Here is a 14,811-nt window from a genome sequence, read left to right on the forward strand (position 1 = left end):
AAATGTTAAAAACAAATATAACATGGACTTGTATATGCTATGACTATCTTGGTTTTATTTCAATAAAAAACATATACATATATATATATATATATATATATATATATATATATATATATACACTCAGTGTTGTTGATATGAAAATAAGTATGCTAGACATTGAGCACTTGAATGTCCACGGAAGATTAGGACATCATGGTAGATTAGTACATAACCTATCTCTGCCCAATTTTAATTATCTGTTAGATGTAGTACTACCATTTCCACCTATCTGGGCATATGACATTCACTAACCACATACTTCACCTGATTCATAGAAATGTAGACTATGTTAATTTTCCAGCTCTGCCTCTCCATGGTTTTGACTTCAATGTTGAGCTAGATTATAATTCCTTAGAAAACACCAAAAAAGACTTCCATCCTTCTCTCTATACCCTGTTATTCCTTAAAAAGGGTTTTATCTGGCTGCATTTGTTCTCCCTATCAGGTCTCACTAGGAAGTTTCTGTTATTTCATGGTACTCACACATTTTCTAAGAGTTCCTCACAAAAGAGGAAATGTGCATCTTTCTTGTTGCATACATTACATAAAAACAAACTTCCTACATATTTAGAACAAATCATAAATGTCTGAGTTACAAATAAAAATCTCCTGAGGGAAAATAAGAGTTCTCCCTCAAAAGATAAAAATTCCTTATTCATTAAAATCAATTTCTTAAGATCCCAGAAATCTATCGGAGATAGTCAAAATGGCTTAAATCCAAATCCATTAAATTGACCAACAGGCTACAGAACAAAGAATTATTTTCTTCCCCATCCCACTTTGAACATTATTGTTAGAAACACATAAGAGACCGTCTTATTCCACAGTAATGATGAAAAAAACATTTGTGAAAACTGGGAATGAAAATGAAAACTGAGTCTTCAAAGAGAAGGTGAAAGAACAGTGTAAAATATTCAAGCAAAAGCTAGTCATATTTCAAATTCTCTTCATATACTTGAAATTATCAAGATAATTACATTAGGACAAATATAAAAGTCACCTTTTGAGTAATATCACCAGTCAACTTATAATAACTTATAATAAAATGTTAACATCTACAAAAAAAATGTATTGGCTTACTTTCCTAAGCTAAGTAATCAAGTTAAAATTCTATCATGCACTCCATAGTGCACGTCCATAGGACATCTAGTTAGTTTAGTGGAATTTTGTTAAAATGAATTTACTCCAAGAAATCACATTCCTAATCTGTAAACCCTGAAAATTAAACAGAGTTGACATCAAATTTAATTGTTGTAAGTAAAGTAAGAAGTCCTTTGAATGCAAGAAAGAAAACAGAGAGACATTAGCACATACCACCCATACATTTCCTTTTTTCCCAAGCATGTTATACTTTCAGAGTATGATGAGTTGCAGAGAGGTTAAATGAATTTTCTTTCACTGTACCAGGGATAAGGAGAGTTGAAGGGTAATTGCTATTTGATGACTGAACAACAGAAATGTAACAGTCGTTCTCATCTATTAGCTGCAGTCCCCCAAACACAGAATTAAACGCTTATTATAGAGTGTAACTGCTGCATTTAAAAAAAAATCCAAAGAAATTTTGCTCAGAAACTTTGTTTTTTGCACAGGATAACTGCAACCAAACTAAAAAGAATCCTTTCTTTGGATCATCACTGTGCACGTCAAAAAGATCTTAGCAAGTTCAAATGTTTTGTTGTCTCAAAATGTAATCTATAATGGTAACCACTCTGGTCTTTTATTATTTTTATATAATTTAAAATTCCTTTCCCCTAAAACTGAGAAAGACAATGAAAATTAAGTGTGTATCTGTGTGCATGCCATGGTTAAAGATCTTAATATATCCAACAGTTTTTTTTCAAAACATACTCACTAAACAATGAATAGTCAGAATCATTTTTTTTTTAAATCTTGAAGATTTTTATTTATTTATTTGAGAGAGAGAGTGCACAAAGTGGGAGAGGGAAAAGCAGGCTACCTGTCAAGCAGAGAGCCTGATGCTGGTCTCCACTCCAGGACCCTAGGATAATCAACCAAGTCAAAAGCAGCTACTTAACCGACTGAGCAACCCAGACATCCTGAATAGTCAAAATCTTAAATAACATTGTATTAAACAATTTGGGAATTGTTAAGGCTTATCTAAAATATTAAGCCAAACATACTCATTATTTGTTCTCTTCTACAGTGATACAAACCACCTAAATAGAGCTGCCCTATGACCCAGCATGTACACTACTAGGTATTTACACCAAAGATACAGACATAGTAAAAATAAAGAGTACATGCACCCCAATATTTATAGCAGCAATGTCCACAATAGCCTAACTGTGGAAGGACCAGAGATGCCCTTCAACAGATGAATGGCTAAAGACGACGGAGTACATATATACAACGGAATATTATTCAACCATCATAAAGGATGAATACCCACCATTCGCACAGATGTGGATGGAATGGACAGGATTATGCTAAGTCAAATAAGTTCACTCATATGTGGAACTAAGGAATAGTATGGAGGATCAGTGGGAAAGGGAGGGAAAACTGAAGGGGATGGGGAATTGGAGAGGGAGACAAACCATGAGAGACTCCTGGAAGCAAACAGGGTTTCAGAGGGGAGGGGGGTTAAGGGATGGGGTCGCCAGGTGATGGGTATTAAAGAGGGCATATGTGATGAACACTGGGTGTTATACGCAAACAATGAATCATGGAACACTACATCCAAAAGTAATGACGTACTATATGGTGGCTAATTGAACATAATAAAAAATATATATATAAATCAATTAACAACAAAATCAAAGTAATAAACATGTACATGGCACATAGACAAAACCTATTTTACAGAACTATAATACAGTATAAAGTATAAAGTTCCCAAGAAGGAGAGAATAGTATAAAGTTCCCAAGAAAGAGATAACAGCTTTCTACATATTTGACCTGGCCCTCATTCATTTTCAGACAAATCTAGAAATATTGCTACTCCTAAAACATATACATTTACACTTGATAAGTCTTTCAGAACATATAAATACTTTTTAAAGAAAACATAATTGCTGAAGTAACTTTGGCTTTATTCAACATTGCCCACAGTTCCTTTTCACAATTGGCAAAGTTAAAAACCATAACAAACATTAACAATTTAAATTAACAACACTGTTTTGTCTTCATTTTACAAACATACCTCCATGGAAGAATGGGGAATGATAGGAGTAGTTTTACTAGTCATGAAATCAGCGTAAATCACCTCATGTTAGCTCCTTTATTTTACAAATGAATAAACTAAAGAATTTTAGTTATGCATCTTGTCATACCTTGATAATGGCAAAACTATGACTGGAATCCAACATTTCTCTTTTTTTTTTTCTTTTTAAGATTTTCATTTATTTGAGAGAGAGTGAGTGAGCACAAGTGGGGGGTGGGGAGAAGGAGTAGAGGGAAAAGGAGAAGCAGACTCCCAGATACCCCATTGAGAAGTGAGCCTGATGTGGGGATTGATCCCAGGACCTGGAGATTATAACCTGAGCCGAGGCAGATGCTTAACTGACTGAGCCACCCAGGTGCCCCTGGAATCCAGCATTTACCAATCCTTACATACCTCCCATTCACCTATATTATCAACAACTCATATAAAAACTATCAACTAGAACTGTGAGTATTCTTTTGGTTATTTTGCATATTGGATAAAAGCTCATATTATAAAAATGTCATGATTGTGTACATTTAGAAGTGAAATCAATACAAGTAAGGTTTTTAAAAATATATTTATTATGAATTCCATCAACAATGCAAGGAAAACTTTAGATAAAACATTAGATACGTCCAAGAAAATACTTTTTTTCTGCTTCCCATATACCAATAAATAAAATAGTTACTTCTTAGGATTGATACAGAGCAGTATCATATTGTAACACAATACTGTGTTTCATAGACATACAGAACTATAAACACCCACTTCAAAATATAAAGAAATTATTAACTGACACTTGGCATGATACAAAATACAAATATTAGAAAGCACCTGGAGGGCGCCTGGGTGGCTCTGTGGGTTAAGCCTCTGCCTTCGGCTCAGGTCATGATCTCAGGATCCTGGGATCAGGTCCTAGGTCAGGTTCTCTGCTCAGCAGGCAACCTGCTTCCCTCTCTCTCTCTGCCTGCCTCTCTGCCTACTTGTGATCTCTGTCAAATAAATAAATAAAATAAAATAAAGAAAGAAAGAAGAAAGAAAGAAAGCAAGAAAGTACCTGGAAAAAAAAAATGGTGCCATTCAACTTTAATTTGGGAATTAACAGTCCTTAGTTACCTTCATGTATTTCCTTATACAGCATGAATGAATTGGTTGGCCACTTTAAGATAGCAATCTGATGGGAGTTCAGGACATACCACCCCAAAATACGGTACCCTAGGGAATGAGTCTTGAAGATATTAAATATCTTTAATGAATCTTTAAAATACTAAAAAGTTTAAAGTGAAGGAATCAGAAAAACCTTACTCTCTCACCTATCCTTCTTTCCTGAAAGCAGGACATAGCTCTACCTTGTGAAAGGTACCCCTCCTGTACGAAGAGGAAGGAAGACATTCTTATCACCAGAGAGAAGGAATTTAGGGCCTAGAAGGCTGTATGAAAAACCTTGCTAAATGCTTAGCATCCCAGTTACTTCTTCATTGCAGACTACACCTACACCAAAACTCTTTGTCTTCTCAATTCTTTAAAAATTTGCTATTTCTTTGTCTGAAAGATACAAAAGATTCCTTCTCTGGTCACGGACTTGGGTCTTCACTCTCTTGTAAAGTTACCCATGTATATGCAAAAATTTAACAAAAATTGTGTTTTTTTCTCAAGTTAATGATTTGGCAAGCATTTAATTTTCAGAGCCAATCAGGGAACCTGAGAGGTCCAGTAAAACTCTTCCCTCCTCTACACTTCCCACTAACTTTCTTAACACTTCTATCCTTTCTTCTCTGCTTCCCTTACTCACTTTGGCTTCCTGAATTTTAAATAAACCCAGTGAACTCTCTTTGCTGGACAAATCAGTCTATCAGCTCACATCTCCACATGGAATGAGGTCTATACTACACAACAAAAAGGAACATTCATGCACTGTTCGTGAAACTGCAAACTGGTACAGCTACTGTGGGAAACAGTAAGGAGGTTGGTCAAAAAATTAAAAATACAACTATCCTATGATCCAGCCATTTCAATACGAAGTATTTACCTAAAGAAAACAAAAATACTAATTCAAAGGGATACATGCACCCTGATGTTTATAGCAGCATTTTCTGTAATAGCCAAATTCTGAAAACAGCCCAACAGAAGATCTGGTATAGAGAAAACATTAAGATGGCAAAGAAGTACAGAGACTCTAGGCATGCCTCATCCCTTGAATACCCTAGATAAATAACAAATTATGTGGAACACCCATGAAATCGATCAGAGGACTGAGAGGAAAACTGCATAATTAGAAGTAGAAAAATGGCCACATCATAGAAGTTGGGAGCTGCAGAAAGTTGTGGGGAGTAAAGAACTGCAGGTACTGCAAAGGGGAGGGAGCCTAGGTCACAGAGAGAGGAGTGAGAGAAAAAGAGAGAGAAAGAGTGAAAGTGTGCTCAGGGAATTGCACAGGAAAAACTCTTCCCCAAAACAACTGAAAAGGAGAGGCGCTGGCTACAGCAAGTTTTTAGGAACAGCAGAGTGAAAAGTCTTAAGTTTAGGAAGTCCACACCATCCACAGGGATGTACCTGGCAGGCTTGGAGGTGCTCAGGAGGGGAAGAAGGACAGAGACCTGGGAGTGGGCAGCATGGTATAAGGATCTGCTGGGTTGCACAGGAAGAAACATTTTTCCTGCTTAGAGAGCATTTGGGAGAGGCAGAACGGTCTCTCGGGAAGGTGGGAAAGAACTGGTGGCACCAACATGCTGCCGTTCCCTAGTGTAGGAACAGAGATTTGAGCTGAGGGCAGCCAATCTTGGTGCTTTCTGCTGTACTTTACCATACACTCCAAACCACTGCATAGTCATGCAAGTGATTTCTGGGACCAAGCACTGTTGGCCATAGCAAAATAAGACCCTCCCTGAGAGGAAGAGTGTGGGTCCTCACCATGTGGATATCTAAAATTTAGAGTACTAAAACCCAGCCATCTTGGACACAGGAAGAATGTAAGCAGGGATCTGGTAGAAGCCAGGGACACAAGAGGGGTGATTGCTGGCTCTTCTGTCAGGGCTTTCTGAGGAGTGGTGGGCAAGAAATTTCCACTCTGGTGATGAGAGAGCACAGCAATGCCATTCCTTACCCCCACCCCAACTGGTATCAGCACTAACTCATTTCAGTGAGTAAATCAGCACCAGGGAGGCCAGAACTGCATACAAGCCCCACCCACTTGTGCCCTGCAGGTACGACTCCAGGGAGAAAGTCTACCTTAGAATCAGTACAACAAACCCCACCACTAAAGATAGTACAAACCCCTCCAATGTACCAAGCCTACTGATAGATGAATACTGCAATGCATCAGCTCTAAGGGAAATAAGGCCTAATTTCGTTTTTTTCTTTCTTTTTTTCTTTAAGATATAGCTGTTTAAAAAAAATTTATTAATTTATTTGACAGAGAAGGACACAGCGAGAGAGGGAACATAAGCAGGGGGAATGGGAGAGGGAGAAGCAGGCTTCCCGCCAAGAAGAGCTCGACGCAGGGCTCGATCCCAGGACTCTGGGCAGGCACCCAATGACTGTGCCACCCATGTGCCCCAAGATCTAGCTTCTTTTAACAAGAAGACCAAAATAAAATTAGAATCTAGCTTCTTTTTCCCCTTCTTGCCCCCCAGAACCTCTTCTTAATATACCCATTACTCTCAAGACCAGAAATATAACAGGATACCCTTACAATCCCACACAAAAAAACAATGACCCAGAAAAAAAAAATTACAAGACCAAGGAATTCACTGGAAAGAACAGGAAAAAGTCACAGCCAGGGATTTTATCAATACAGATACAAGTAAGATGTTTGAACCAGATTTTAAAACAATAAAGATACTAACGGGGTTTGAGAAAAGCATAGAAGACATTACATAACCCCTTACTGCAGATTAGAAAAACTAAGAACTAGTCAGGCTGAAATAAAACATGCCATAACCAAGATGCAAAACTGACTGCATGCAATTACAATGAGGACACACGAAGCAAGAATAAATCAATGATACAGAAGATAAAATTATGGAAAATAATGAAGCCGAGAAAAAGAGGGAAAGAAAGGCACTGAATCACAAATGTAGACTTAGGGAACTCAGTGACTCCTTAACGTATAGTAACATTCCTAACACAGGAGTCCAAGAAGAAGAGAAAAAAGGAGCAGAGTGTTCATTTCATCAAATTAAAGCTAAAAAGTTCCCTATTCCTCGGAAGGAAAGAGATATTGAAATCCAGAGAACTCCCATTAAATTCTACAAGAGCCGAGAGAGATTGAAATCCAAAGACGTCTCATTAAATTAAAAAAGAGCCAGCCATCACCAAGATATAATCAAATTCACAAAATACACAGACAAGGAAAAAATCTGGAAAGCAGCAAGGAGAAAAAAGTCCTTAATCTACAAGGAAGGACTCTTCAGGTTTGCAGTAGATCTGTCCACAGAAAAGTGGCAGGCCTGAAGAAAGTGTCATGATATATTCAACATGATGAAGTAAAAAAATATGCAGCCAAAAATACTTTATCCAGCAAGACTGTCACATGGAATGCAAGGAGAGATCGTTTCTAGAAAAACAAACACTAAAGGGGTTCATGATGACGAAACCAACACTATAAGAAACCTTAAAGGGAACTCTTTGGGGAAAAAGGGCCAAGAGCAACAAATACTAGAAAGGAACAGAAAGTATCACCAGAAAAACCAACTTTACAGGTAACACAATGGCACTAAATTTGTGTATATCAATAATCACTCTGAATGCAAATGGATCAAACACTCCAATCAAAAGACAAACAGAATAAAAATGGATAAAAAAACAAGACCCATCTATACGCTGCCTGTAAGAAATTCATTCTAGACCTAAAGATACCGGCATACTAAAAGTGCGGTAATGGAAAAACATTTATAATGGTAATGGATTCCAAAAGAATGTTGGAGAAGCCATACTTCTATCAAACAATGTAGATTTTAAACCAAACACACTAACAAGAGATAAAGAAGGGCATTATATAATAAACAAGGGGTCTAGCCATCAAGAAGATGTAACAATTCTAAATATATATGCCCCCAACATGGGAGCACCTAAATATGTAAATCAAATAATAACAAACATAATGTAACTCAATGACATTAACACAATAATAATTAGGGGACTTTATCACCCCATTTACAGTGACGGACAGGTCATCTAAGCAGAATACCAAGGAAACGATACCTTTGAATGACATACTAGGCCAGATGGACTTAAAGAGATATATTCACAACATTTCACATGAAAACAGCAGAATATACATTCTTTGAGTACACATGGAACATTCCCCAGAACAGATCACATACTGGGTAACAAATCAGCCTTCAACAAGTACAGAAAAACTGAGATCACAACACACATATTTTCAGACAACCCTAGGAAACCTATAAGTAAACCAGAAGTAAAAATTCAACAAGACCACAAATACGTGGACGTTAAAGAACATCCTACTAAAGTACAAATAGGTTAACAGAAAATTTAAAAAGGAATAAAAAATACATGGAAGCAAATGCAAATGAATACATGACAGTCTAAAGCCTTTGGGATGCAGCAAAAGTGGTCCCAAGAGGGAAGTAAATTATAATATAGGCCTACCTCAGGAAGCAAGAAAGCACTTCAATATGTAACCTAAATGTAAAACTAAAGGATCAAGAAAATGAACAACAAATGAAGACTTAAGCCAGCAGAAGAAGGGAAATAATAAAGATTACAGCAGAAATAAACAATATAGAAACAAAGAGTAGAACAGATCAACAAAACTAAGAGCTGGGATACATTACATTCTTTGAAAAAATGAGTAACACTGATAAAACCCGAAGCAGACATGCCAAAAAGAAGAGAAAAACATAATGAGAATAACATCAAATAAATAACATCATGAATGAAAAAGGAGAGATCACAACCAACACCACAAAAATACAAGTATAAAAGAATATTATGAAAAAATATATGCCTACAAATTGGTCAATCTGGAAGAAATGGAAAAATTCCTAGAAACATACAAACTACCAAAACTGAAATAAGGAGAGATTGAAAATTTGAAAAGACCCATATCCAGCAAAGAAATTGATTTGGTAATCAAAAATCGTCCAACAACCCAAAGTCCAGGGTTACATGGCTTCCCAGGGGAATTCTATCAGAAAGCTAAAGAAGAGTTAATAACTATTCTTCTCAAACTTTTCCAAAAAAATAGAAATGAAAGGAAAATTTTCAAACTCATTCTGAGTTGAGCATTACCTTCATATTAAATCAAAGACCCCACTGAAAAGGAGAATTACATGCCAATATCCCTGATGAACATGGAATCAAAAATACTCAGCATACTAGCAATCTCAATTCAATAGTACATTAAAAGAATCATTCACCGTGATTAAGTGGGATTTATTCCTGGGTTATATGAGTGTTACAAGATTCTCAAATTAATCAACATACTACACCACAATAACAAAGAATGAGGACCATATGATCCTTTCAACAGATGCGGAAAATGCATTTGACAGAATACAGCATCCATTCTTGATGAAAGCCCTCAATAAAGTTGATAAAGATGGAACACAACTCAAAATCATGAAAGCGCAGGGACAAAAGAACCACAGGTAATATCATCCTCAGTGCGGAAAAACAGAGCTTTTCCTCGACAATCAGGAACAAGACAGGGAGGACCGTTCTCACCATTATTATTTAACATAATATTCTAAGTCTCAGTCTCAGCAATCAGACCAAAAAAAGAAATACAAAGTATCCAAATTGGCAAGTATTAAGTTAAACATTCAGTATTCACAGAAAACATGATACTCTATGTAGAAAACCCAGAGTATGCCACAAAATAATGACGAAAAGTCATACATCAATGCAGCAAAATCGCAGAATATAAAATCAACATACAAAAATCTGCTGCATTTCTATGCACCAGTAATGAAGCAGCAGAAAGAAAAATCAAGAAATACATACCATTTACACTTGCACCACAATTCATAAGATACCAAGGAATAAACCTAACCAAAGTATTAAAATATCTGTGCTCTGAAAACTAAAGAACACTTACAAAAGAAACTGAAGAGGACACAAAGAAATGGAAAAACATTCCAGGGTCATAGACTGGAAGACCAAATTCTGTGAAAATTTCTATACTATGGAAAGCAATCTACACAATGCAAATCTTATCAAAATAACACCAGCATTTTTCACTGAGCTAGAACAAACAATCCTAAAATTTGTATGGAAGCATAAAAGACCCCAAATAGTCTAAGCAATCCTGAAAAAGAAAAACAGAACTGGTGACACTGATTCCAGACTTCGGGCTATACTACAAAACTTTAGTCATCAAGCCAGTATGATATTGGCACAAAACAGACACATACATCTACAGAACAGAAAATTCAGAAATGGACCCATAAAAATACGGTCAGCTCATTTTCAACAAACCAGGAAAGAATATGCAATGGAAAAAACACTCTTCAATAAATGGTGCTGTCAAAACTAGCCTTCAGCATGCGGAAAATGAATCTGGACAACTTTATTACACCATACACAAAAACAAATTCAAAATGGATGAAAGAACTAAATATGGGCCAGGAAACCACCGGATTTCTAGAGGAGAACACAGCAACCTTTTTGACCTCAGACGAAACACCTTCTTACTATACAAGTCTCTGGAGGAAAGGGACACAAAAGCAGAAATGAATTATTAGGATTTCAAGATAAAAAGCTTCTGCACAGCAGAGGAAACAAACAGCAAAACCAAAAGGCAGTCTACAAAAAGATAAAAGATATTTCCAAATGACAAGTGTGATATAGGGTTAGTACCCAAAATCTATGAAGACCTTAACAAATTCAACACCCAAAGAACAAATAATGAAGGTAAGAAATGGACAGAAGACTTGAATGGACATTTTTAGAACAAGGACATACAGATGGCCAAAAGACAAATGAAAAGATACTTAACATCCTTCATCATCAGGTAAATACACATCCAAACCATGATGAGATACCACCTTACACCTTTCAGAAAGGCTAAAATTAACAATGCAGGAAATAACAAATGTTAGTGAAGATTAAAAGAACAGAGTAACCTCTTATATTGTTGGTAGGAATGCAATCTGGTGCAGCAACTCTGGAAAGCAATAAGGAGATTCCACAGATGAATAAAAATAGAACTGCCCTACAATTCAGCAACTGCACTAAGAGATATTTATCTAAGGTTTAGAAAATGCAGACTTGAAGGGTACATGCACCCGAATATTTATAGCAGCATTATCAACAAGAGCCAAACTATGGAAAGATTCCAATTCTCCACTGAGTGATGAATAGATAAGGAAGAAGTGGTGTATATATACATAATAGAATACTCAGCCATCCAACAAAATGAAATCTTGTCATTTGCAATGACCTGGAGGGAGCTAGAGTGTTTTATGCTAAGGGAAATAAGTAAGAGATAGATAAAATACCATATGATTTCACTCATATGATAAATTTCAGAAACAAAACAAATGAGTAAGAAGGAAGAGAGAAAGACAGAGCAACGGGCAAAGCAAGAAACAGATTCAGTTGGTTACTAGAAGTAAGGTGGATATAGAGATGGGTTAAATAGGTGAAGGGAAGTAAGGAATACACTTGCTGTGATGAGGAATGGGTGATGTATGAAGTGCTAAAATCACTGTATTATTCACCTGAAACTACTTATGATGTATGTTAACTAAATGGAAATTAAATACAAATGATAAAAAGAGATTAAAAACTACACAAGAGATATTACAAATAAGAAAATGGATGGGGCCAAGCAGGACCAAATATACCTACAAAGGAGTGCAGGTTCAATACGAAGGAGAGCAGCGGAATTCCAGAGGAGGAGAAAGCAAATCATGGAAATCATGGCTTTCTACCCGTGATTCTTTAGACTTGCAGTTAATTTAATTCTTTTTGCAATTATTTTTTCTTCTTCTGCTAAATTTTTTTTAACTTTTACCCTTTTATTTTTTAACATTTTTAACTAATTTATATAATATATATTTTTTTATTTTTTGAATTTTGTCTTTATTTCTTTTCTTTTTGTAATTGTTTCCTTTTTTGTTTCCTGAACCTCTTTTTATCCCCTCTCCCCCCACCACCATGATTTGGGATCTCTTCCGAATAGGATAAAGCATATTTTCCTGGGGCTGTTACCACACTTTTAGTATTTTACTTGCTCCTTCATATACTCTTATCTGGACAAAATAACTAAGCAGAAAAATTCACCACAAAAAAAAAGAACGATAGGCAGTACCAAAGGCTAGGGACCTATTCAAAACAGACATTGGTAATATGTCAGATCTAGAGTTCAGAATGATGATTCTCAAGGTTCTAGCCGGGCTCGAAAAAGGCATGGAAGATATTAGAGAAACCCACTCCGGAGATATAAAAGCCCTTTCTGCAGAAATAAAAGAACAGAAATCTAACCAATTTGAAATCAAAAAAGCTATTAATGAGGTGCAATCAAAAATGCAGGCTCTCACTGTTAGGATAAATGAGGCAGAAGAAAGAATTAGCAATATTAAAAGACCAAATGACAGAGAATAAAGAAACTCAGCAAAATAGGGACAAACACCTACTGGACCATGAGGGGAGAATTCGAGAGATAAGTGACACCATAAGACATAACAGCATTAGAATAATTGGGATTCCAGAAGAAGAATAAAGAGAGAGGGGAGCAGAAGGTATATTGGAGAGAATTATTGGAGAGGATTTCCCTAATATGGTAAAGGGAACAAGCATCAAAATGCAGGAGAAACAGAGAACAACCCTCAAAATGCACAAGAATAGGTCCACACCCCGTCACCTAATAATAAAATTTACAAATCTCAGTGACAAAGAGGAAATCCTGAAAGCAGCCCGGGAAAAGAAGTCTGTAACATACAATGGTAAAAATATTGATTGGCAGCAGACTTATCCACAGAGACCTGGCAAGCCAGAAAGAACTGCCATGATATATACAGAGCCATAAATGAGAAATACATGCAGCCAAGAATACTGTATCCAGCTAGGCTATCATGGAAAATAGAAGGAGAGACAAAAAGCTTCCAGGACAAATGAAAACTGAAAGAATTTGCAAACACCAAACCAGATCGACAGGAAATACTGAAAGGGGTCTTGTAAGCAAAGAGAGAGCCTAAAAGTAGTAGATCAGAAAGGAACAGAGATAATATACAGGAACAGTCACCTTACAGGCAATGCAATGGCACTAAATTCATCTTTGTCAATAGTTACACTGAATGTTAATGGGCTAAATGCCCCAATCAAAAGACACAGAATATCAGAATGGATTAAAAAACAAAACTCATCTATATGTTGCCTACAGGAAACTCATTTTAGACCTGAAGACACGTCTGAATTTAAAGTGAGGGGGTGGAAAACAATTTACTATGCTAATGGAGAACAGAAGAAAGCAGGGGTGGCAATCCTTCTATCATATCAATTAGATTTTAAGCCAAAAACTGTAATAACAAAAGAGGAAGGACACTATATCATACTCAAAGGGTCTGTCCAACAAGAAGATCTAACAATGTTAAGTATCTATGCCCCTAACGTGGGAGCAGCCAACTATATAAACCAATTAATAAGAAAATCAAAGAAACACATCAACAATAATACAATAATAGTAGGGGACTTTATCACTCCACTCACTGAAATGGACAGATCATCCAAGCAAAAGATCAACAAGAAAATACAGGCCTTACATGACACGCTGGACCAGGTGGACATAACAGATATATTCAGAACATTCCATCCCAGAGCAAAAGAATACACATTCATCTCTAGTGCACATGGAACATTCTCTGGAATAGATCACATTCTGGGTCCTAAATCGGATCTCAACTGCTATCAAAAGATTGGGATCATTCCCTGCATATATTCAGAACACAAAGCTCTAAAGCTAGGACTAAATCACAAGAGGAAATTTGGAAAACAACCAAATACATGGAGACTAAACAGTATCCTTTTTTTTTTTTTAAAGATTTTTAATTATTTATTTGACAGAGAGAGATGACAAGCAGGCAGAGAGGCAGGCAGAGAGGCAGAGAGAGAGGAGGAAGCAGGCTCCCCGAGGAGCAGAGAGACCGATGCGGGGCTCGATCCCAGGACCCTGAGATCATGACCCAAGCCGAAGGCAGCGGCTTAACCCACTGAGCCACACAGGCGCCCCTAAACAGTATCCTTTTAAAGAATGAATGGTTCAACAAGGAAATTAAAGAAAAATTTAAAAAATTCATGGAAACAAATGATAATGAAAACACAACGGTTCAAAATCTGTGGGACACAGCAAAGGTAGTCCTGACAGGAAAATATATAGTGGTACAAGCCGTTCTCAAGAAACAAAAAAGGTCTCAAGTATACAACCTAACCCTACACCTAAAGGAGCTGGAGAAAGAACAAGAAAGAAACCCTAAACCCAGCAGGAGAAGATAAATCATAAAGATCAGAGCAGAAATCAGTGAAATAGAAACTAAAAAAACAATAGAACAAATCAATGAAACTAGGAGCTGATGCTTTGAAAGAATTAATAAGATTGATAAACCCCGGGCCAGACTTATCAAAAACAAAAGAGAAAGGAC

At 36.5% G+C, this 14,811-nt stretch overlaps 1 protein-coding gene and 1 long non-coding RNA gene across 2 annotated transcripts in view; one reads left to right on the forward strand and one right to left on the reverse strand.

Annotated features, from left to right (window-relative positions):
* Positions 1-14,811, forward strand: part of LOC309855567 — a 1,258,688-nt gene that overhangs the window by 1,021,248 nt on the left and 222,629 nt on the right. The window lies entirely within an intron of this gene.
* The window catches only part of DIAPH2 (diaphanous related formin 2), a 919,476-nt gene that overhangs the window by 653,024 nt on the left and 251,641 nt on the right, over positions 1-14,811 (reverse strand). The window lies entirely within an intron of this gene.

Source organism: Mustela nivalis (assembly GCF_964662115.1).
Source record: "Mustela nivalis genome assembly, chromosome: X".
In the NCBI taxonomy this organism is placed as follows: domain Eukaryota; kingdom Metazoa; phylum Chordata; class Mammalia; order Carnivora; family Mustelidae; genus Mustela; species Mustela nivalis.